This window comes from Emydura macquarii, unplaced genomic scaffold (assembly GCF_026122565.2).
Source record: "Emydura macquarii macquarii isolate MOO-44397 ecotype Brisbane River unplaced genomic scaffold, CSIRO-AGI_Emac_v2 contig_820, whole genome shotgun sequence".
Taxonomy (NCBI): Eukaryota; Metazoa; Chordata; order Testudines; family Chelidae; genus Emydura; species Emydura macquarii.
The window spans coordinates 23,543-48,481 of record NW_027130957.1 but is presented as its reverse complement, the minus strand read 5'-3'; the positions used below and the strand labels follow the sequence as shown (position 1 = coordinate 48,481).

Below are 24,939 nucleotides of genomic sequence, written 5' to 3'. Positions count from 1 at the left end.
CTGGCTTCGATGGCCTTTTCACCAGCTGATGATCCGGTCCATTCAGTGGGACGACTCGTATCAGGAAGTGCTCGGCCCTGCATCCAAATCAGATTCTTGTGCTCTGACCATGAGCCCGATTCTAAGCCTTGTCCAACCCTCCTGCCAACCTCACCTCGTTAATGAGTGGTGATATCCCTCCCACGGTCCCAGTCCTGCCATCTTTAGACCGATCTCTTGCGGCCAGAGCATCAGGTATGGGTCCAGTTGCTTTGTCTTGAGCAACCTCCTAATGAAATCATAGTGGAGGCATTTGTGCCGTCGGTAACATGAATTCATTAGGGCATCAGCAGGGACGTGAAACCCATCCTGCTGCAGCCTTTGTGTCAGGCTCTTCACGTGCGCTTCCAATGGACCGGTTTGTGTTTTGTAAGTAACAATGCATTTATTGGACACAACGGAGCACAACAGCTCAGTTGCCTGGGGAGAATGGGGGAGGGAGGCGCAAATAAACACATTGTCGCAGTAAGTGAATGTAAAAAATAAAAACCCACTTGGAAAGTTTGCTGAATCTTTAATCCACACCCTGCAGAGAGAGGAGCTTTATTTTAGTGCATTTCCTTCCTCGAGCAAATGCATCTTCTCTTGCGAGAAGAAGGAAAATGTGGCACCCACAAGAAAGCTGTATGTCAAACCCACTCATTTTTTCCCGTTCAGGTCTTAGGAATCCATCTCTCCTGAGGGGTTGTTCAACCTATCATTAGGTTCTGTAAGGGACGGATATAAATAGAAGTAAGCATAATAAGCAAACATGACGATGGAAGAGACAGGCGGAGAGATTAGTCAAATGAGAAGACAGCCGGGGTAATCAAGGCAGATAGCAACCAATGCACAAAGGAACAGGCTAGAAAAACTCCAGTGATGTTCTGGATGTTTTATGGCATCATTCCCAGAATCGGCCACAGGAGACTATTATAGAGATATCCAGACTGGATCAGACCAACAGCCCATCTAGTCCAGGATTCTGTCTCCACCAGGGGCCGGCACCACATGCTGCAGTGGAAGGTGCAAGGTTATGGGATAACCTGCCCCCAGCTCTTGCAGGGACCATCTCTTCCTACCTTTCCTCCCTTCCTTTTTCTTGATTGCACTGCCATAAACATCACCTCTTCCCTTGGCCCTGGGACTCTCTTCATGTCTCACCCAAGAGGCCCCATTGCACAGGGCACATCGGAAAGCGAAGGGCGCACTCTGCCCTGATGCAGCATCCTTTGCAACATGCACCGAAGTCAGTGGGCTCAGTCCCGCAGTCCTTGCTCTAGCAGTGGGATTCCAACAGGAGCTTTGCTTGATCCGCAGCTGATTTACACCAAGGGAGGATCTGAGCTGTCTGGGAATTTTGTTTACGTGTTTCCAGGCTTCTCCAGAGGGTGAAATTGTGGATGGTGCGATTTGTTTCCCTGCCTGCCCATCTCAAAGAAAACCCTCCTGATGTGGTTGCATCCAGTGCTTGCTGTATTCTCTCTCTCAGGGAGGATAATGCCCGGCTGACTCCCATACAAAAATCCTCCTGCAGACAGAAGCGCAGGGAAGGCATTAATATCACGCCAGGGTCCACAGGCTGGCCATGATCTAAGAATAACTGCCTGGTCTGTTCCCACAGAGGCTGTTTTGCTTATACCCTGCTGGGTAGCGCTCACGCTAGCTTGTGGCCACGTCACGGCAGGCTGTGACCTTGTCAGATCTCGTCAGCTACGTTCGGTCCATGCCTGGATGGGGAACGAAAAAGCCCAGGCGCTGCAGGAAGTGGGGTGGGGAGTCAGTACGTTGCACTCTCCAGGCAGGAGGGTGCCACAGGGCCCTTTGCTGAGGGGACTGTGTGGTCTGTTTCGATTGCTAACTCCTTAGGGCAGGGGTTGTCTGTCTCCCACTGGGTGTCCTTGGAGCTCCTAACACAACAGGCTCTCAATCTTAGCGAAGGCCTCCAGGCACTACCGCAATACAAGTACAAATAAATCAAGGGTTAAGTCATCCTCACTGAGGCCCTGATTTTCAGTTCAGTCCTTTTTGCACCAACTGTTTTGCCGGTACAAACCACTGCTAATTCAGGCCTCTCAGAGATCTAAGGACCTGGGTGCAGGGAGGTGTTTAAACATCCGCCTCGCTTCAAAGTGCACCCACAAATAATTGCAGGTTGAAATTGGCACTCAGAATTATTTGCAAAAGCCAGAAAGAAAACTGGGGGCTGGAGACTTGCTCCTAAATCCCCTTTCACCTGCAGACACAGGGCCAATTGCGCCTCTGTAATGCCACTGACTTCAGTAGTCTTACAGTGGGGATTGGCCCAGAACGGTTCTGTTACCAACCAGGAAGATATGCTAGCACCTGGAGGCCCCATCCAGGATCAGAGCCCCATTGTGCCAGGCGCTGTACAAACAGATGCAGTGAGAGATGGCCCCGTCTCCAAAGAGCTCACGGGCTAATCAGACAAAGAGTGGGAAGCAAAGGGACTTGCTCAAGTGACACACTAGGTCAGTGGCAGTACTGGGAAAAGAACCAGTCTGATGTCCTCGCCGCTAGATTGACATCCAATGCCGTTTCCTGCCTGACACTTAGAAGCTATTGCTAAGCGGTGGGTGACAGCACTTTAAAAATAGGGACACGATAACGAATGCTGAATTGCAGTTGGATTTCCATATAAGCCCTTGTTAATGCCATATTAATTCTCTATGATGAATGGGCCTCCTGTGAGCACGGTTTAGCGTCTAGCACGTCTCATGGCAGTGCTATAAATCTGCAAGCTGACTGCAGGCTATAGAACAGGCACGGCTGGTGTTCAGCTAGACAGCAGATTCATTGCCTGCTCCGATACTTGGGTGCACCTCAGCAAACTCTGCTGGTCACGATGGGAAGCAAGTAGCGTCCAGCCAGATTTCGCTGGTACTTTATACCAAAGCTGGATTCGGGCACACTAAGACCCTGGGCACAGACACACATGAGGGCCGCAGGGCCCTCTCCTGTGCTCTGGCTATGCCCCTGCTAGGGGTGTCAGTGGCAGGAATCACCCACACAAGAATTGTCTGCTAGGCTGTTGGGGACCCCTCCCTCGATTCCACGCACTACCATGGCCTCTCTTCAAGCAGACCAGGGTTCCTCTTCGAGAAGGGAGGATGCTACATCCACTGAACAAAGGACTCAGTATGTTGGGGGGCCTATGCTGACATCACCCCAGCACAGCCATACTAGAGGGGTAGCAGGGTGGGGGCTCCTGCAAATAAAATCCTCCACTGGGCTGGTATCAGCTGGGGGTGGCCAGCAGGTTTCAGCGTTAACAATCCACTAAGATGAATATGGTAGCTCATCCTTCTCAGAGCTACAGTTTCAGGCTCTCTGCAGACTCAGGCAGACATCCAGGCAGCAGGTACAAGCTTTCCTATACAATCCCGAGGGCTAGAGACATCTAGGGTGGGATTTGCAGAAGCAGCAGCGTCCTATTGACTTTTGTGCTTTTGCTCAACTCACCCCTAGCCTCTAAGTGCTACAAATACCAACTAATAACAAAAAGTGGCGGATCCCTTGCAGCTTGCCAGCCACGGAACGCTGCGTAACTATTTCCAGTGACTTGCATTACACGGCAGCTTGTTCCTGGTGGGGGTTTACCAGCTTCTGCCCCACCCTTGTAAAGGTTGGTTTGTGCTCAAAAACTCATTCACATTTGGTAGGGAATTCACTGCGGTGGAAGGCACTGAGCTGACCTGCTCTGGAAAATGAAGGCCTGTTGTGTAACCACCCCACTGGCTCCGCATGGGCACCGCTCCCCAGACATCTCAATCCTGAGACACTTCTAGGGGCAAATAGGGCGGGGTCAGTCTCTAGGCTCACGCAGCCCTTGGCCTGTCCGTTGAAACTGCCAGCAAAGGTGAAGGCAGTTCTGGGGCGTGGACTCACGGCCAGTCGACTCTAGACTGAGATACGCTCTCACAAAGCGTTTGGGCGAGAGGTGGTCCCAGATTTACCCCAGCTCAGTGGTGGCCAATTAGGGACTGAGCAAGGGAAGGTTTTTATCAGAGCCTGCAGCCTGTCCCTGGCTCCCTTCTTTGTCAGAGGGAGTGGTCCATCCAGTCTCATGAGGGTGGCTACACGGCGAAGGTGACTGCTGTGGCTCAAAAGAGGGAGGCTTTGAAACCCTTCCCGGTTGGTTTGTTTTACGGGGTGTCAATCTCTGCAGGAGTTCAGACTAGATGGTCACACTGGTCCCTCCTGGCCTTCGAATCAATGAGCCAGTTTCTCAGCTGGTCTAAAGCCTGGCGGCTCCGTTCATGTCTATGTTATGCTCCAGTTCAGCTACAAGCTGTTGAGCTCAATGCAGGATGCTGGGGGTGAAATTCTGTGGCCAGTGTGACAATCTTGGCGGTCCATCCTGGTCTGAAAAGCTCTGATTTGCAGCAGCTGTGGAGCTGACCCTATGAATGGATAACTTACTCTGTATGGTGGTGGTAGCGAAGGAGTGATATCGGAGGGTGAGATGCAGCTGCCTTCCCAACACACATCAACAGCGGGCTTCTTTTCATCTAATCCTCCCAGCTGGCAAATCAGGGGAGAAATAGCCAATTGCCCCTGGAAAGCCAGTCGCTGTCATTCTATAATGCAATAACTCAGCCTCAGACAAGCTATGAAATCCCTGAAAGATAATATCCATCCCCCCTGCCCTCCGTCCCAAGAAAGGGACCTTCATTCACTTGCCTCAGTTATGGATTTTCTTCTTCTTTGGATTCTTCCGTGTGTGTGTGATGCTGTCGAGTATATTAATTAACTCCCAGCCCAATGAAATGTTCATATCCTGAAAGGCGGAACCTGCTTCGCGCTGGCCTTGGAGTGGAAATGTCCCAGAGAGGGGAGTTTATTGTGTGTTTTGTTTTGTTGCTGAGGATCAAGCTTACCATTGCTGACAACCAAACCCCATCAGAGACTGGAAGAGGGCTCCGTGAGGAAAGGGGGGTTAGTGGTTGCTTGGTTTCAGAGCTGGCAGCATGGGGTGCTTGTGTCAAAAAGCCGGGACGGCCGTTGCTCAGTGATGGGATTTCCATAGCATGTAGCTACATTTTAGCGCTCGCTTGCTTACGTACCAGGGCGAGGGGGTATTTTCCCTGGGCTGGAACAGCCCTGAGCAAGGGGTGGTGTGGACTCTGCCTTGCGCCAAGAATCAATTGGGCCTCCGAGACACCTTGGAATCACAACCCCCTCCCTTCTGCCTCTTCGCTCCAGGGAAGTAGGATTGTGCTGCTGGTCTTTCAGGGCAGTAAATTCTCACCTCCCCCTTGCAGGGACTCAGCAAGTAGCAAGGTGGCATCCAGATGCTGCCCCCACCCCACCTGCCTCCTGGAGGGAGTAGGCAGATCAGAGGGGAAGGCTGTCCAATGGTTAGAGCACTAGTATAAGACTTGGGAGATGTAGGTTCAGTTCCCTGCCTCGCTGCATGTGACCTTGGGCAAGTCATTTAGACTTTCTGTGCCTCAGTTCCTCTTCTGTGCGCTGGCGTGGATAGCTCATCCTTATCTCCCAGGGTTGCGGTGAGAATAAATACCTGGCAGATTGTGAGGCGCTCAGATCCTATGATAGTGGGGGCCAGATAAGTACCTTAGATATGTCATCCCTTTTATTCTTACCTGGCTGCACCCAGGGAGACTGAATAGAACCACAAGGGGCTTCTTATTCCCTTACATAGACATAGGGTGACCAGATAGCAAGTGTGAAAAATCCGGAGAAAAATTGGGGGTAATAGGCACCTATATAAGACAAAGCCCCAAATATGGGGACTGTCCCTATAAAATCGAGACATCTGGTCACCCTGCATAGGCACCTCTATAGCCCGAGTCACTATTTATCCCTCTGAGTTAGGGGAATGTTTCAAATTCCACACAAAAGACGGAGAGTGTGGACCAAGGAGGTACGGATTGAATTTGCCACTGACCCCGCACTGCGTGACAGGCTCAGCCATTGAAAGGCAGGCTTTGGGGCCTGCGTCTGCGACAGCCTGCTTTGAAATATTGTCCTGAAAAGTTCTGCGGCACCTCGGAGTTTTCTGGCTTCCCAGACTGGGAACTTGTCGAAGTTGCATCTTCTTATAGGGAATAGCGGTGTCCTGGAGTGTGAGCCTGACTGTTAAAATGCTCTTTCCCATGGCACATATTCATTCCCCACAGGGCAAATCTGCTGGTGCAAATCAGCAAAACTCCTCAGAAGTTAATGGAGCTGCACCCTGATTCCAGCAGAACATTTCGTCCCATATGTTTTCTGAGGCCCAGCTGCCTTGTTTACTGCCAGAGCCCCCAAAGCCCTGCTTATCAGAACTGCTGAGTGCCCATACTTCTGAGTGCCCATACATCTGGGTGCACTTGGCATCTTAACAACCCGGCCAGAAGGATTTGGGGCTTTTTTTTTTCCCCCCAGTACAGTCAACCCCTCACACCTGATTTATGGCAGCTGCAGAAAAGGGAGCAGTGTTTTAGTCAGCCTCATGCATCATGAACACTCAGCTGTGCTTCCAGAATCTTTATTGATGTTGATGATATATGAATCAGAAAGAATGTCTGTCTGTCTGTCTGTCATATGGCGCTTGTCATCATGCTGAGCATGCAGCTAAAAAATATTGGGACAAACTTGACTTGGAAGTCACTGCTGATTGTACCGAGAGCTGTCCTTTTCATATGGTCGCTTTTCTGATCAGAGCCATTTTAAAGGCAACAGAGCATTAAAGTCTGTGCATCTTTAACAATCTCTGGCCTGGCTGCTTCTTTGCGCTCCTGGGTTCAGGCAGGATGAGAACTCCTTCACTTACTGCCCCGTTCATTAAATGTCATTCTGGATTTCAACAGGGAAGCGAAGGCTTTGGCTGCAATTGCTGCTAGATCTCAGAAGTGAAACGGTCAGGAATTGGCAGGGAAAACCCAGCTGTGGCTGGTGATTCAGAAGGCAGTGCATTCTCCCTTGAGCCAGGCCTGCCCCAATGACCCAGTCTGCCTTAAGGGGGCGCTGTGCAGCCCAGGCTTGCATTTTTCAGATCAGATGCAAAACTCACCTGGGGTCGTTAAAGATCCCCTGGTGCCGTGCACAAGAATAAGGGTGTCCTTGCTGCATGATTCATTACATTCCATCTAAGCACCCTCCGCGGTACTGTAAGTGGCAATGGCATTCATCACTTCTTTCCTGATCATTGCATAGTGTTGCTGTGCACTGTTACGTGGCCTGACTCAATCCACCCCAGAGGTGGGTGAAAAGATCCCTATTGTGCTTTGAGTTATGTAAGTGCAACACCATTGGAGTCCATGGGCCTGATTCTTATTTCACGTGGCCTGGTTTTAGACCTGGGCAACGTCCCTGGATTTGAGATACTCCCGATGTACGCCAGTCTAAAGTCAGAACCAGGCCCTGATGAATTTCACGCCTAGAACTCAGAGCAGAATTTGTCCCCCATGTTTGTATCTCTAGAGAGTGCTTTGAGGCTTGCCGAAGGCGTGATCTAAACCAGTAAGTAAATGGCTCAATGCTCAGCCAGTGTAAATCATCTTCATTGATGTCAGTGCATCAACGGAGGAGGTGGTCCAATGATTTTCAAATTAATAATGAGGTTGATTCTTGTGGAGCCTTCATCACTATTTCCACCATTATCCTCATATGCTCAGCAAATCTTAAGTAGTTCCTTGTTTTGATTCCTTTCTCTTATTGCTAACAATGTGTTGCCAGTAAATCGGCCTTGAGGATGAAAATAGGCTTCTTTTTATTTTGTTTTCACATGTCAGATGAAGCCTGGAGTTTTCATCCCTTGTGCTACATCTACTGAACAAGAACAATACATTTCCAGCAACAGCGTTAAAATTATAATAGATTCTTCTGTCCCTCACCATTATACTTGGCTGAATGGATGGAGTTTTTCAGCTTTATTTCCCCGGTGTAATGAGTTGAAAGGCTGTCTCAGTAGAGTTGAACTAGATATTTACATGGTGTAAGAGATAACTCAGAAAGTTTAATAATAAATTATACTTAGCACTTTTCATATGTAGGTTTCCAGTGCTTTACAAGGGAGGACAGTAACATTCCTCGTTGTACAGATGGGGAAACTGAGGCCCAGGAAGGGAGTAGGCCCAGGCCTCACAGTGAGTTAACGACAGATACAACCTAAGGGGTAGATTTTTAAAAGAACTTAGCTGCTGAACTCCCATGGAAACCGATGAGAGTTAGGCATCTAAATATCTTTTAAAATCTGGCTCTCAGTGTGCTGACTCTCAAACACCGATGACAAAGGCGATGTGGAAGGAGATATGTGATGCCATTGGCTGGGACTGTGAAAAGAGTCCAGAGGTTTTAGGCACCCAACTCACATGGAACGTCAATGTGATTTGGGCACCAAAAACTTGTCGTTTCCCTGGAAAAGCGCAGCCACTGTGAGCCAGCAGAAAGACACTTCAGAAGATTAGCTCTCCGCTGGCACCTCAGTCTTTTTCAGGATCGGACTCTGCTCCAATGGAAATCAACAGGGATCTGCCAGCAGCTTCCATGGGAACAGGAGCAGACTGTCAAATACATTCCTAATATTAATGGTCTCTATAAGGAAGTGCTATATTGCCACACAGAGACGTTATTCGATTACACCCGGGGGAAGCGAGGTGGGTCTGGGTGAACACCAGTGGCAGGGGCGTGGGGAATCACGGTCACCTCTGGGAGAAGGGGATGAGGTTGGGGTGATCACCGAGGAGAGGGGGCTGTCCTCAAGAAGACCTCTACAAAGCTGGGGTCCACACTACCCAGTTTGGGACCCCTGCCCGAGCCAATTCCTCAGGAGTGGTTTTGACAATCAGGTTTCTTACAGCGTAGTTGGAGAGTTTTTTTTTTTTTCCCTTCCTTTTTTTCCCCTTCCTTTTACATCGTCGTTGAGTCTGGGGCTCATGACAATATGAGAATGACAGCCTTAACGAGAGCCCCAGGCAGAGCGTGGGCAGGTGGCTCCCACGCACAGCTCCAGCGGGGCACTGCGGTCCTGACCTGCAACATCTCCATTCTTCCAGCCTCTGGGCTCCCACGCCACCCTGACAACCTTAACCTGCAGCCCCCCCCCCCCATGCTAGTCCAGTCCTGCCCCCTCCTCCCCCAGCTCTGCTAACGCACCTGAAGCCTGATCTGCTATTCCCCCTCAGCCCCTCTGTTGATGGCCCTGGATACCAACACAGCACCTGTGGCTGTTCTTGGGGGGGAGCACACACTCAAGTTTGCCAAAGCACCTCACTCTTAACCTGTCACCACCCTGCTCTTCTCTCGCAGGACCGTTCTCAAGCAGAGGCTGCCCGTTACACCCAACTATGTGCTGGTTCTGTGATGTGGGCTGCCCAGTGGACTTAAGACCCTTGGGACCGAGGGCAGCGTTAGCTGCCGGAGAAGAAAGGATGGCTCAGAATTAAGGTAATCGCCACATGGTCCAAGCACCGGGGACTAGATGTGAAACCGAATCAGTGCAGGATTCCTTGTATTGTTGCTTAACTAATTATTTATTTAAGACACCCTGGGTTGATTTCAGCTCTTTATTCTCTGCCACTCACAGTAAGACATTGATTAGACGCTGGCAGAGCTCCTCCAGATTTGGGGGTCGAGAGGAAAGGCATTATCGGCTGCATAGGCGAGGTCTCTTTGGACAAAGGAAGACAGCTCTCCTCCCCCGCCCTCTTTGCATACCTTGTGGAAGCTGCGTTCTGGGCCGCTCTGCAGTTGATGTGGAAGTCAGAGCACATCATGAACATTAGCAGCCCATGAGTCATCTCATCAATGAAACATCTGACAAAAGAAATCAACACAATGTATATTTATTCCCGCACAGAGCTGGGCCGGTGGGTAATGGATAAATGCTGCCTACACTGTACAAAAGAAGGGCTGTGCGAAAGGTGGATAGATTCTGTTCTATTACATGGCAGTGACCTCACTGTAGTCAGGGGGCCAAATTAATCCCTGGTGTCGATCCAATGGCTTCAATAGCGGCAGAGTGAGGAAATGGATAGCAAGCAGGAATGGGAGTCAGGAGACCGGGTTTCTTTTCCCAGCTCTGCCAGTCATTCACAGTCTGACCTTGAGCAAGTCACTTCACCTTGCGGAGGCCATAAAGAAGGTTGAGCTGTACTGCGGGAAATGCTACCACGGTGCTCAATATACGGATCATCGCTCTCCTGCTTCCTATGGCTCACACCCGGCCCTGCAATGTCTCTGTCTGGATCATTAACGTGAGCTGTTCTCTCAGACTCACTTCTATGTCAGTGAAGATTGAGCTGTGTAGCACATGTCGCCATGCACCAGGACCTATGTCTGTCCATCTCTATACACTTCGCTTGAGGTGTGCAAGCACGCGTAAAATGGCCCGATTTTTAAGGATGGAAGCTGGCAAGTGCACAACCACACTGGCATAGCTGTAACTCATGTGTGCAAATACCTGTGCGTGTCAGGTATTTACACATGCAGTTGTGTGCTGCCATTTCTGACATGCAGGTGGGCTGTGTGTGTGTGTGTGTTGTGCTTTGGAGCAGAGGTTAGATCCATGCTTCATGCGCCTCCGGTGTCAGCTGTAGGCGTTATGTTTGCACTGCTTTTTGAACTCTGCAGGCTAGCTGGGGTCCGGGTATGCCCCAGAGCTGCTTGAGAAGGAGATCCTCTGCAGCCCGGAGGGTTTGAAGCATTCACGTCTTTTTCACCTTTGCCTTTCAGCTCAGCTCAGCCTCTCGGATCTCACTTCAGTTCATAACCCAAGTCTTCAATCTGCGTTTCTGTCTCCTTCCACGTGGCCCATCTATTTTCCTTCTTCACAGTAGCACTGAAGGGCCACTGATGTAAAAAAGGGACAGGAAACACTGTGCTGACTTTTACTGGCATGGAGGACCCAACTCAGTTGTGGTGTAAGCAAATAACCCTATAAGAGGCAATAGCAAAACTCCCATGGGCTGGATGCTGAGCTGGAGCAATGCCTCTCCACACCAGCTGTGGATCTGGCCCCACAGGATCAAGTCCTCAGTCAGTGCTTTCAACTCCTTGACGTTTTCCTTAGTTCCTTAATGATGCACTGGGGCTTCGTCTGGGTGCTTCGATGCACTGGGTCCTTCTGATGCTTTGAAACCTGGTCAGCACTAACCCAGATACCACTGTTATTTCTCACTATTTGATCCTGCAACATGTTGCATTGCAGAGTTTCAGACCTGCTGTCCTCCTGCCTCAACGTTTTGATGTCTCTTGCCTCCAGGCTCAGTCATGGGACCTTTGTTCTTTCCTTCTTAATTATTCATACTCCCACAAATGTTTGCCCAGTGCCCTAGGCTGCAGCATGTGCTGATGTGACACCATTATGGGTGGTCCGTTGTATGACAAAACATGCTGTGCCCTGGCGGAGAACACGCGGTTGGATTTGGAAAATATTTGTTCCTGGCCTGAAAGAGGAAGATTTGGGCAATGAAGTCAGTCTTCTTTATTGTGACTTTGGACTCTGACCTAGCTCTGCATATTTCTTGCTTCAACTCTAGAACATCTCAGCTAAATTTGTTCCTGTGGATTCCCAAGGTGCCAAGATGATCACGGAAGCAATAACATGGTTGAACGTTGGTGGTTTACATGGTATCTTTCACTCATCAAGACTCAGGTCCCTAAATGATTGGCTGAGCATGTTACTTTGCAAACTACATATAAATATTGCTTCACTCACTACTGAATTACTCACCTTCTGGGTGGACTAAAGCAGCTGTTTAGCAACAAGCAGCAACACTGGAGATTAGTACATACCTTGACCTGTTGGTGTTACAATGGGGAAGGTAGGGAGGCAGAATGTAATTATCAGAGTTGGAACTTGGCTGAGAGTAGAGCTGGGGGGGACATTTTTGGATATATATTTTATTTGCTGACAAATGCAGTTTTGAGTCAACTGAAACTATTTGCAAAGTCACACTGAATTTAGCCAATAGCTTTGGTTGAAAAAAAATGGGGAAAAAACAATGAAAAAAGCCAATGTTTTGTTTCACAAGTTTTGAAATGAAATGTTTTGAGTTTTTGTTTCCAAATGACATTTTGTTTTGAAATTTTAGCTTTAAAAAGGGGAGGGGTAAAAAAAACACCCAAAAATAAAATGGAAAAAAAAAAGGTTTCTGTTTGAATGAAATGTTTTGTTGAGGAAAAACTGAAAAATTTCTGATTCAGTTCGACCCAAAGTGATTTTTCCCCCAGATATTTTTGGTTTAACTGAACTGAAAAAATCAGATCAGCTCTTGCTAGGAATCTGGAGCAGGTGTCCTGACTCTTGCAACAACAACAAAAAAGTGTATCCTTAATGATCAGAACTCCTCTTTCTACCTTAGATCTCAAAGAGAGCACCTGTCGCAGAACAGCACCTCAGCATGGTGCAGGGGAATACATTCAGTGCTATCTCAGTGGAAAGGGTGCACCTTAGTGAATCACCAGCGTTGCTTGCTTTGAAGGCCCTCCCCAATATTTATTAAGAGATGACATGACAAACCATATTTCACTAATGAGATCTGAGAAGCTCCAGACTATCACAAAACCTAATTGCCTGGGTACAACTGTGATTTCAATGTTCCTGATGCCAAAAGCATCAGCTCTGGTCTGATCATGGGTATCATTGGACTGTGAATGGGTAATAGAAGGCAGGGGGGTTGATCAGCAATGAAGAAGGTTCCAGGAGCTCAATAGGCAATGGTCCCAGTGTTGCAATGAACACTATGGAAATAAATTGTTAGGTTGTGGAATCTCCATCATTGGAGATTTTTAAGAGATTAGACTAACACCTGTCAGAGATGGTCTTAGTCCTGCCATAAGTGCAGGGGACTGGACTAGATGACCTCATGAGGTCCCTTCCAGTCCTACGATTTATGATTCTATGAAATCCCTAGCCGACAGTCACTGAGACCACACCATCACTCCAAGCCACTCTACCAAGGTCAGATGCATGCAGTGCATTATGGAGGCTCTCCATTGTGGTAACTATAGTAAAGGCTTTGATCTAATGCCAGTAGAGAGATTCCCATTGATGCTCCTGGGCCTTCGAGCAAGCACTGCAGGAACAATTCTACTCAGATCTTGACTGAGTCCTGACTAATATTCCCAAGGAGGACAAGATTATTCTCATTGGAAATTTCAACGCTACAGTCAGGCATGAATCAGATCTTTGGAATGGTGCTATTGGAAAAGAAGGTGTAGGGAAGGCCAACTCCAGTGGTATCCTCCTGAGTAAATGCATAGACCATGACCTGGTTCGCACGAATACCATCTTTTGACAAAGTGAGAAGTATAAGATCACCTGGAGACATCCTTGCTCCAGGCGTTGGCACCTTCTTGACTATGTTATTGTCAGACCTCAAGATCAGAAGGATGTCCGCATCAGAAGGGCCATGGATGGAACCGATGACTGTTGGACAGACCACTGCCTTGCTGGATACATCATGAACTTTCAGATTGCTTCAGGGCAGGCAAAATCATTATGAAAGAAATTCAACATCAAGTCTCTTCGAGATATAGTGACTCGGGCAAAACTACAGCAACAAGGGCCATTTATGGTCCATGCTTCCATGGTCTCACACCACTCTGAGCCCATGACTGGTCGATGTACCTTAAGGACAGCGAATCCATGAAAGCCAAATGGAAGGAGCATTTTGAGTCGTTCCTGAACAGTGAGTCAACTGTCTCTGATGCCACTATTGAATCCATACCTCAATGACATGAAAGAAAATCACTTGCTGAGCCCCCTGTCCGCAAAGAAGTAACACAAGCCATCATGCAAACTAAGAACAACAAGGCAGCAGGACCGAAGTCTACAAGTTTGGAAGTGAAGGACTATTCAAGAAGCTCCATGAACATTTTCTTCAAAACTGGTATAATGAGAAAATTCCAGAAGATTTGAGAAATGCCAATATTGTTATAATCTGTAAGAAAGGAGACAAGTCGGAGAGTGGAAATTATAGGGCATTGCCTTGCTATCTACAGCAGGGAAAATTCTTGCCCATAGTTTCTTAAATCGATTACTTCCCCTTGCTGAGGAAATATTACTGTAATCTCAGTGCAGTTTCAGACCACCTCGTGGGACAGCTGTCATGATTCCCATTACCCACCAAAGCCAGGAAAAGTCTCGGGAGCAAAATCAGGACCTGTACATGGCCTTTATCAATTTAACGAAGGCCTTTGACTCTGTCAATTGTGAAGCGCTGTGGAAGGTGCTGGCCAGATTCGGTTGTCCTCCAAAATGTATTAAGGTACTAAGGCTTCTTTGTGATCAGATGACTGCTACCGTTCTTTGCAATGGCTTGGAGACGGACCTTTTTGTCATCAAAACTGGGGTTAAGCAAGGTTGTGTTATTGCCCCAGCCCTGTTGTTCATCTATTTAGAAGTCATTCTGGTCCTCATTAAGGACAGTCTTCCCACTGGAGTTGACATTCAATATAGAATCGATAGGTGACTTTTTAATCTTTGACATCTCCGCTTGAAATCTAAAATCCTCAGGGCGTCCATTATTGATCTTCAGTATGCTGATGACTGTGCTTTCCTTGCGCATACTGAGAACGACCTTCAGTCCAGACTGGATTTTTTTGCACAAGTCTACTAAAGCTTAGGACTTCCTCTTAATATCGAGAAGACTAAAATGTACCATCAGCCTGCCTCAGGTCTTGTACATGATCCACCACAAATTACTGGCGAGGGACCTACTTCGGAGACAGGTGAGCATTTTTGCTATCTCAGTAGCCAACTCTCTCAAAATGCAAAAATCAACAGTGAGATTCAGCACAGGATCCAGTGCGCAAGTGCTTCCTTTGGGGAATTGCTCTGACGCATTTTCACAGATTGTGGCCTACGGAAGGACATCAGGACTCGGGTCTAAAAGACAGTTGTCATCCCTACACTGCTTTATGGATGCAAAACCTGGGTGACCTACCAACAGCATTTTAAGAGTTTGGAGAGGTATCACCAGCGATGCCTCTAAAAGATCCTTCACATCAAGTGAGAAGATTATGCCAGCATCCTCACTGAAGCCAATGTCACCAGCATTGAAGCAATGATCTTTACACACCAACTATGCAGGGCTGGACGTTGTGTATGGATGCCAGATTTTCGCCTCCCAAAACAATCTCTGTACTTACTGCTCACCTATGGTCAGAGATCTTGTGATGGTCAGAGGAAACGCTACAAAGATACCCTGAAAGCACATCTTAAGAAAACTGATGTGGACATCATAAGCTGGGAAGAGCAAGCCACCAACCAATTTCAATGGCACCATATCCTCCATCAGGCAGTGACCCGCTGTGAGGAGAAACGTCTTGCCCTCCAAGCTGAAAAGAGAGAGAGACAAGGAAGGAAAAAGAAAGAACTTTCTTCCAGCAGGTAGCTGACCCTCTAGGAAATGTCTGTACCTATTGCGGGCAGATCTGTGGTTCCAGGATTGGACTCTTGAGTCTTTTCAAGACCCACATGCAAATCCGTGATAGAGATCATCCTCGAACTGAGGGATTGCTGACAAAGGTTGGATGCAGACTGGGCTGGTGCAGAAGGGAGTGGCCATTAAGTCTGCTCGCTTCACTTGACGTCTAAGGCCTAACTTGTCACAGCTGGCTGGCTTCTTGCAGAGACTGGGCCCTCCGGCCATCGGTTGCTAATTTATGAAATGTCTGGCCATTGTCTGGGCCCAGGCAGCTAAACGACACTCACACCTGGTCCCCTACGGTTTGCTGCAAAGATCAAACACCCTTGTCCCACCACCTAGTTCATCGTGCAACACATAGGGGAAACTGAGGCATGCACAGTAGTCATACAAAACATTTAAAAAAATCCCCCACATGGTCACGGGCAATATAAGGTCAAGAATAATCCTGCACCAGGGAACACTGTTGGGACCACTTCACCCCTTTACAGTGCTGGGGTTGTGTCAGGGGGTTGCAGTAGTGGTGTGTGTGTGGGAGGGGAGGGGGAATCTGTCTATTTTCCTGCCGTCAAACCAAGAGGCTTTTGTGGGGAAGCAGCCATCAGTACGTGTTGCCCATTTGAATATCATCTAACCACTCTCTCCTCCCCCAATACACACAGTTTCCTTGAGGATCACGCTATGGGTGCTGTGAGAAAGCAGGAAAGTCACCAGGATCTCATTTGTCTGACTACAGCTCATTATAGCTCCAGTCAAAGAAGGAGTCTCCGGACAAAGAAGAAGCCTTAGATCAAAGAAAAGAAACAATTCCCTCCGTGCTACAGTCTCCGGTCCTCTTCCTCTGTGGAGGGCGTGTAAAGAACATCTGGTGCAAAAACCAAGTGGCAGCTTGCAGAAGGCACCTCCCCTCCTTGTAGTGCCAGCAGTGGGGTTAACAAGCTGCTAAGAACCATCCTGCCCTGCCTGCACAGGGCAGATCCTGATGGTCTGGCTCACTTTGCATCCAGGCCTTACTCTTTAGGCTGCCTGAGAATCGTCCCCCCAGGTGGTGATATGAGGCAGCGCAGGCTGCGGCAGAGAGCTAGAGAGAAGCACAGGGTCTGTCTGTGTCCCGCAGGCTCAATAAAGTATCCACTTTTTGTTATATCCCCTCTCTTGCCTATTACTTGAGACACTATGGGTATGCCTGCATGGGATTTTGGAGCCTACATGAGCGAGCTTCCCAGCCCAGGTCTACAGACTTGGTGGAGCAGCGTTTGCACTAGCTCTCTGACAATAGTGCAGAGGCAGGCTTTGAAGCTGTGGCTTGGGCTCTGAAGTCTAGGTTTGCACGCCTATCTGTGCTACAATCACCCCTGCATCTGCAGGGCAGACATACCCTAGGGGTATGAAATTCATCCCTGCTGGGGAGGAGCATGTCTCTTGGGATATTTCCACCCAGCAGTCAGGCGGTAGGATTGCAGCACCTGCAGGCATAGCTGAACGGGCTTTGATCTAGCTAACTTGGAATCAATAGAGTGGAGCTGCAACAATACAGTGCTTGGCCAGCCAGCCTGTGCCTCTGCCATGGCTTCACCGCTATGTCCAGCGAGCCGGCTAAATCTAAGCTAGCTCAGCGATGCCTGCTGCATTCACACCTCCTGATTGCTGTGTAGACAGACCCTAAGGGGCAGTGCTCCTCCCCAGCAGGGGTGAATTTACCCAATCTTCCAGACAAGCCTCGGTGTGCCAAGGGCGGTTCATGGATGAAGCAGATTCTGGAAGGGTGACACAGAAGCTGTGTCTTGAACCAAATTCAAAAGAGACCTAGCCATGCATTAAAAAGTTAAAATGCCTCTAGCCAATGGGCCAGCCACTTATACAATCAGCACTAAAGCCATGAATCAGAGGCCTGGCTCCTGCTCTGATCAAAGATCTATGACTCCAAGCAGGCCTGAATTAATGCCCCATCACTCACTCTCCGCGGCGTCTCAAAGCCATTAAGAGCCGGTGTCAGAATGTGTGGCTCTGAAATTCTCTACCCTGAACTGTGGGGGAATCAAGGCCTGGAGATCCTCACCCGCCGATCACAACGCTCCTTTTCTCCAGCCTCAGGCATCCTCCGGGGGTTTTTGTTTGTTTTTGATTTGCAAAATCTGCCAGTGTTTACCCTCGAAAACTCAAAGTTTTTCAGTGAAATTATTTTTTTCTTTAAAAGGAGAATAAACAAACCTAACCACCTCCCCTCTGCACCCCAGACCTAGGTTTCAATCACGCGGGGCCTGATTTTCACTGACACCGATTTTACGCTTGTGGAACTCTGTGGACGTTCCTGGATTTACCCTGGATTAACACCCAAGTCAGCGAGATCAGACTCAGGCTCTCGGAATCTAAAAAGAAGACACCAGGGGGAGGGAGGGGTTAAGACAGTGAGGCTGCTGCCATGCTGCGATCACTGCCCATCCTGCTGACCAATATTGTCTCATTGTTTCCTTGTACTGTCCCCTCTGTCTGTTGTCTTATACTTAGCTCCTTGGGGCAGGGACTATCTTATTGTCCTGTGTTTGTGCCTGACAGATGGACCAGGATGCATCATGGTGGGAGATATGGTCCATCAAGGGAGATCAGCCTATGGAGAAAAGGAGTGTAGTCCCTGTGGCCTGAAGCACTAGAAGGCAGGGAACTCACAGCTACACTGTGTTGGTGGATGGGACACAGCTTCATTTGCATAAATGCTCTACCCAGAAATCCTCCAAGTGGCACTTTGGGGACTCACCAGAACTATACAGAGATTCCAGATTGGTTAGCTAGGGGGCTGATGTGAGCTGAGAGGGAAGGGTTTTTGCTTGTGTATGTCTGGTAGAAGGAGCTGTCATGCCCTTCTGCTGAAGGCTTTGCAGACAAATAATGCAGAGGTGTCTGAGGAAAGATGGCTTTACAGCAAGTGTCGAGGTGGCTGTTTATGACTGCAGCAACAGAGCTGAGTGAGCTGTGGGGAGGGGCTGCCTACCCCGCTCTAGCACAGCTGAAATCACTATCGCTGAGTTTGGTGGTGGTGCCTCAGGCCTGGACCAGGCAGCACTTCCCCTCGGGGCTGGAGGCAGGCCTGCTGAGTGTGCTCCCAAATTCCAGGAGGGTGCTGCCCTCAGACACCAAACTGTGAGTGGGGCGTAGCGGAGAGGCCGGGGGGGGGAAGTGACACGTTAAAGGGATATTTGCCTATTGGATGTTCACATGGGCACCTGAGGAGCGGAGGTGGATTGCTGCCAACAATGGCATGTGGGTGGGTATGTTTGTTACTTATTATTGCTCTAAATATATTGCTGGTTTATTGGTGCTGTGTTTTCCCACGTGGATGCTGCGTTCCCTTTTCCCTCCATCCCTTGTTTCAGATTCAGACTCACTGCTTGTAAGCGGGGAAGTATTGCCTAGTGAGGGCCCCCAAGGAAGATATTTGGTTTTCCCAGGTTTCTGGGAGGGGGTTGAGCCAGCCTACTTGTTCATTGGAAGAGGAGCACCTCGATGTTTGAACCCAGCCCTCGCTGCTGCGGACAACACCCGGCAGAAGGATTTCAGGAGCATGAGGCTCATGAACTGCGACCCCCATGAAGCATCACGGTGGTGTTTCAGAATAGAAATCATTCAGATTTTTGCTGAAAACGGGATATTTCCCATGGACACAATTTTCTAGTCCACTCTGCTCCTGCCTAAAGAGCATCAGGCCAATGTTTGGACTGGAGACCTCAGCATCAACCTAGGATGCTGACGGGTTAGTTAGTGATTCAATAGGCATCACTCTTCCTTCTCGATCGGCACCGACCCAATACAGTCGGGTGACTGGGGGCGTTGTGCTGCTGGAGGTGCCATCTTTCAGCTATGGCCATGTATTCACCGTCCATTTGTGTTCATGAAATGTCCCAGGGCATTTTTGAAAGCATGAGGGTGTCAGAGAGGCAGAATGAGGCAAGAAAGCTGTTCTAGGCTGTAGGAGCTGCGGAGGAGAAGGCTCGCTCATGTAGCGTGGGGAGGTTATGTGAAAAAGCAGAAAGCAGGCTCCATGAATGGAGAAGGACAGTAAGATGGGGCTGGAATGAGCCCATTGAAAAAACGAGGAGGGCTGTTTTGAACTGGTTCCTGAAATGAGCACGGACTATTTACCTGTGGTACTTGAAAGGCCCCCATCATTATAGTATCTGAGCACCTCTCAGTCTATTAGTCCTCACACCATCCCCATTGGCAGTGCTATTATGCCCATTGTACAGATGGGGAACTGAGGTGCAGGGTGACTTGCCCACGGTCACACAGGAAAGCCTGTAGCAGAGCAGCCACTGAATGCAGGTCTGGTATCTCAACCACTAGGCCGCCCACCCTGTCTGAGTGGAGCTGTTTGCGGGGGAGCAGATGGAACAACAGTTCCTACCTCGCTGCTTCAGAGCGTTAAGAAAACAACAATAATAATAATGAAGCAAAAAGACAAAAGCAGCAGCAGTTTCGAAAATGCATTTCTAAAGTCCCGGGGGATGAGAGAGGAACAGGCTGTTGCTTGAAAGTGCTGAGTGCGTAGCCGGTGCAGCATTCCTGGGGGGAGAGGGCAGCTATCTCGCAGTGCCAGTGGATCTTAGCGATTCCCGTGCAGGTTTAATCTGGGAGCGTGTCAGTGTGTCAAGGGGCAGATGGAGCTAATGCCCTGGAGAACACTAGTAGTTTAGGTGAGCAAAGGGAAATCCAATGCAGCTCAACTCTGGATCTAAGCACCCGCATGGACTTTAGAAACTTTTCTGCCCCCTCCCTAGACCTCTACCCACCTCTTACCGCTCAGGTCCATATCTAGTGTAGGTTGGGGTGTGAGGTGCTGGTTCCAGCCCAGCCAGGGTCAGAGTTTGTTTTTCGGGTTTTGATTCAAGCTCTTCTCACCACACTGCAGCCCCAGTTGGTGGATTGGTTGATTTCCCACCATCCTGGGGTCAGTCCAAACCAACTCCCTGAAACACCTTCTGGATTAGGGTCCGACCCAGCCTTGTAGCTGTGGAGGTGGCTTCCTGCTTCAGGAGCACGTGGTGCGGGTCTGGGGGTGGGGACGGTAGGCCATCAGACAAGGGTAGGACCCGCCAGCCTGCTCCCAGCCTGCGGCCTGCCCACCTTCTGAGTCACGGTGATGGGAATGTGAAGCGACAGCGAGTCCCCTCTCGAAGAGCAGCCATCAGTTCCATGCCTGCTGGCTCCCTGTGCAATGCGAGACAGCCCCAGGCTCTGTCCCTCTGCACGGCCTGGCCTGATGTGATCTGATGCCTAGGCCAGTTGGGTGTCCCATCAGACCTGGATAAAGCTCGGGGGCCTGGTTTCCCCAGCAAGCACCTTGCCTGTTGCTTGGACCTCAGATGGCTCCTGCTACAGCGCCGGTGACTTCCCCCCGTGCAGGGGACTCAAGCTCTGAGCACAGCAAGCCAGGCTGATGGCAGATCCAGGCCGACTCCCTGTCGCCATGGTGACGTAGCAACTGGAGTGGTGCTGTTGCTGCTCTGCCTTGTGGGTACCCCCCACCCCTGCCTCTGGGCCCACTTGGGGGCCCCGAGAGCCAGGATCAGTGCTGGCGAGCCGAATGCATCCCATCTGCCCACCCCCAGCTCTTCTTTGGGCTGCCCTCTCGAAGATACCGCCTTCCCCACGGTTGCCCTCTGTCCCCTCTCGGCTCGCCTTGCAGGGTGACTGACAGCAGGGCAGCAGAAGGAGAAGCAGGGGAGAAGCATTATATGCTGTAGAGGACATTTAATCCGGAGATTAGAGCAAGGGGCTGGGAGTCAGGACTCCTGGGTTCTGTATGCGGCTCTGGGAGGGGAAGGTGACCTAGTGGTTAGAGAAAATGCTGAACTGGGTCGTTTCCACATTTTCAAAGCCTTTCCCCCCCACCCCCCCAAAGATTGTCCGAGGCAAAAGATTGATCGACACAGCCCCTTTCCTGATGAATCAACATTTTCCAAAGAAAAAGCATTTTGTCAGGAAATATTAATTCAGCTCTAGTCCTGAGCTTTCTCCCCCTGAGCTTTCTTCCTAGCTCATTTTGAAGCTGTCATTGCTTCCCAGCCCTTCGTGCACGTGTCCATGCAGTGTCAGGACACTTCTGCCCCCGGCCAGGCTGAGAGTGGGTGTGTGGCCACCATCACTCTGTGGCACAGACCGCAGATAGATGAGCACAGACAAGGTAGAGCATCTCTTCAAGGCAGCCAGCCAGGCTATGTCTACACTGCACACTAAGCCTGGGTCTGTGGGCTTGTGAGCTAGGTGTTTCCAAGCCCATGCTTGAGTGTCCTCACTTGCGCTGTAAACATGTTTACAGTTCCTGGACCCAGGTCTCACTTGCATTATGCAAGCCTTCTGACTCAGGGCTGTGGCTTGAGCTGCGTCCACACTGCAAAAATGACAGGGCTTGGACCTGAGTGGCCACAAGACTTGGGCTCAGACCCATCCTCTTAGCAGGGTACTGGGACCCAGGTCCTGAGTGCTAGCTGACCTGGGTCACTCTGATTTCTGCGTGAACGGAATGGGGACTTGGGCTCAGACCTGAGTCAGTGCCTGGTCTTAGGGTGCAGTGTAGACATACCCGCAGGGTCACCGGGAAACACTATGTCAAGCAGCCTGGCTGACCTCCAGCCCTGCTTCAGAACCAGAACTAGCGGAAGGGTTCCATTTCTCCCCATCATTTTGCTGAGCTGGGCCGTTTAAACTCAGCCTGGGGCATGCAGCTCCAAGGCCACAGACAGACTAACAGGCGCTGCGGGCAAAACCGGACAGCTCTGTCTACTGAGCAGTCTGCCCTGAGCTGTTTGCTCCTGGAGAAATCTGGTTTATTGCAAGAATAACTAAATTCCACTCCCTCGACCGGTGGCAGAGTTTAAAATGTCCAGATTAACTAGGGGGATTGAACAGGTTTTCAACTCTTTCCGCACTAGGGCAGACTAAAGGCAGACAACTGTCCAGATCAGGCACCATTGTGCTAGGTGCTGTACGAGCATAGTAAGAGACAGTCCCAGCACCAAAGAGCTGACAGTCTAAATAGACAAAAGGCTGGAGGGGAAACAGAGGAACAGAGAGAAGAATTGACTTGCTCAGCAGCTCAGTGGTAGAGACAGGAGCCGAACTCAGCTCAGCTCACGTCCAGTCCAATGCCCCACCCACTAGCCCACGCTGCTATGTCAGACCACCCACCCGCGTGGCATCAGCAATGAACTCTACTACCCCCCGCTCCTGCAAGCGGACACACTCAGCTCTGTGAGCCTCCGCGGGAGTGCAGGGGTCCACCCACACGGATGCAGTGCAGGATCTGTGCTGCGGGGCAGGGGGTGCTGTTTGCCTAGCCGACCCCTCCCAAGGAAGACGGGCTGATATCTGCTGTCCAAATTCTTAGCAGCTCCTCAGAGGACTGGTAAGATATTACTGAGGAGCCCTGCTGGGCTATAGTTTGCGGGGGTGGCTAGTGTTTGAATGCTGGCTGCTTTCAAGGCGTTCTGTAATCAGGCTCCTCCTTGCTCCCTTCTCCATCTGTTTTCACCACTAGCTGAAACGGATTGTTCTGTAAGGCTTCCAAACGGTTTAATGGGGCCCGGTGCTCCAATCTGTGTGGCCTGGAGCGGCCTCTCACTCACCATTGGTGCATCTAGCATTGCAAAGGATCAGCTCTTCGTCTTTGCCTTCCCGGGCCCCTGTGGGGAAGGTATTCGTCCTAGGCCAGTCAAGGCACCATGATGTCTCTTCCTCTCCCCAGAGGTGTTTGGCTTCCCCGTGCAGAATGAGACATGCCCAGCCCAGCGGCAGCAGTGGCAATGAATCAGCAGCATTGTGAGCAGCAGTAAAGAACGGTTCTCCTGGCATTTCTCTGTTTGCACCGCTAGCTCAGGACAGCTCTCTATGGAGGAATAACGCCCAGACAGGGCAGAGCTTCTAAGGGTTAACTCCTAACTAGCAACCTGATCCAACACCCCTAGAAAGTCTCTCATTGAGGATGGGCCTTGGATCATATCCAAGAAACGCAGCCTCAAAAGGAACCACCTAATCAAATCCCACGTCCATTGCAAAGTTCTCTTCAAAGCCCTAAAGGGGGTAGGGGTCAGCTGGCTCCTAGACCACATGTCCCCATGCCCTGCTCAGCAGGACACTGGGGCAGATGAGGCTCAGGTTTCAACTCCAAACGGTTGGGACAGGTTAGAAGCATAAAATGGGGAAAGCGCAGAAACCTGCTGGCTATTAGGACAAGACTTTAATGGGGCCAGAGAATCCCACATCGGCCTGCTGTGGGGGTCTGGCACTTTCCTCTGAAGTATCTGGTGCTGGCCGCTGGTGGAGATACTAAACTGGGCTAGATAGACCTTGGCTCTGATCCAGTCTCTATGTTCCTCTGGACAGGGATCTATGATTCGTGTATTAATGATCCATGTGCACCCAACCTCACCACCATGAGCTGTGTCCACACTAGATTTTTTCCCCCCTTAAATTTCCCACCATCGTGACCTGCCTCCCCTGTGAACCAGTTCTCAGCCATGCCCTGGGAACTACGAAGGACTGCATTGAACAATGGGCCGGACAGAAATGGACTTTTGGGACCAACAGTGTTTTGCCTTGGATGTCACAGTTCACAGCAACTGCACCTGTACTCCCCCTCTGTGATCAACCAAGAGCATCCGTTCCAGGCTCCTGAGCTGTCATCACCCTTAGGCACAGGCAAATGAATGCAGGCGAGATTTTGCTCTGAATTAATACTGGTGTGAATCTGGAGCGACAGTGGAACCCTGTATATTTGAGTGGTGTGTTTGATGGCTTTCCCCAGTACAAAAGTTCTTGAAAGCCAATTTCAGATATTGTCATTGGGCCTAATTGTGCCCTCACTTATACTAGTTTTACACTGAGTTTAATGGAGTTACTCCAGATTTACTTTGGTTATGAGTGAGAGGAGAACCAGACCCATTGTGTTTACACCTCTCCTTCCTTCCTCCGATACAGACTCAACGGACCAGATTCTGATTTCACGTGCACTGGTGTAGATCTGTAGGGACAGCCTCTCAGCCGTTGTAAACTGGGGCAGCGCCATTAAAGTCAATGAAACTGCACCAATTTACACTAGCTGACAATCCAGTCTGTTGACTTCACGGGCATTCTTCTGGGATTTACCCGGGTGTTACTGGGATCAGAATCTGGCCCACTGGGAGAACAACTCACCACAAATGCTCCCTTCCCAGAAGCAGCTACAGCCAAGACTTTGCATTCAGGACATTCAGTCACTGTCAAACGCAGCCCTGTTCAGAATCACGCATGCTGCAGACTCCTTGGTACTAGGACTCTCCTGGCGTCTCTCTGCCATGCACAACTCCGTCTGCCGGTAATAAAGTGCTTGAAATGTGGCATAGATTGAACTTTATTAGATAATACAGAGCAGGAGCGTGTAATGTGAGAGATTTAATAAAAGCCTTCTCCAGACACAAGTACCGAGTCGCCATTATCTGACCATGAAAGCGGCCGGGGGAAATTGGGTTGCTTGGAAAAATAATAAAAA

The 24,939-nt window shown here is 49.8% G+C and overlaps 1 long non-coding RNA gene across 1 annotated transcript; it reads left to right on the top strand.

Moving 5' to 3' along the window:
* The first annotated feature begins 9,305 nt into the window (after positions 1 to 9,305).
* On the top strand, positions 9,306 to 16,563 carry LOC137149757 (uncharacterized). The gene is made up of 2 exons (XR_010918836.1): positions 9,306 to 9,432; positions 16,082 to 16,563. It is a non-coding gene; the product is annotated as an uncharacterized lncRNA (long non-coding RNA).
* Positions 16,564 to 24,939: the final 8,376 nt, after the last annotated feature.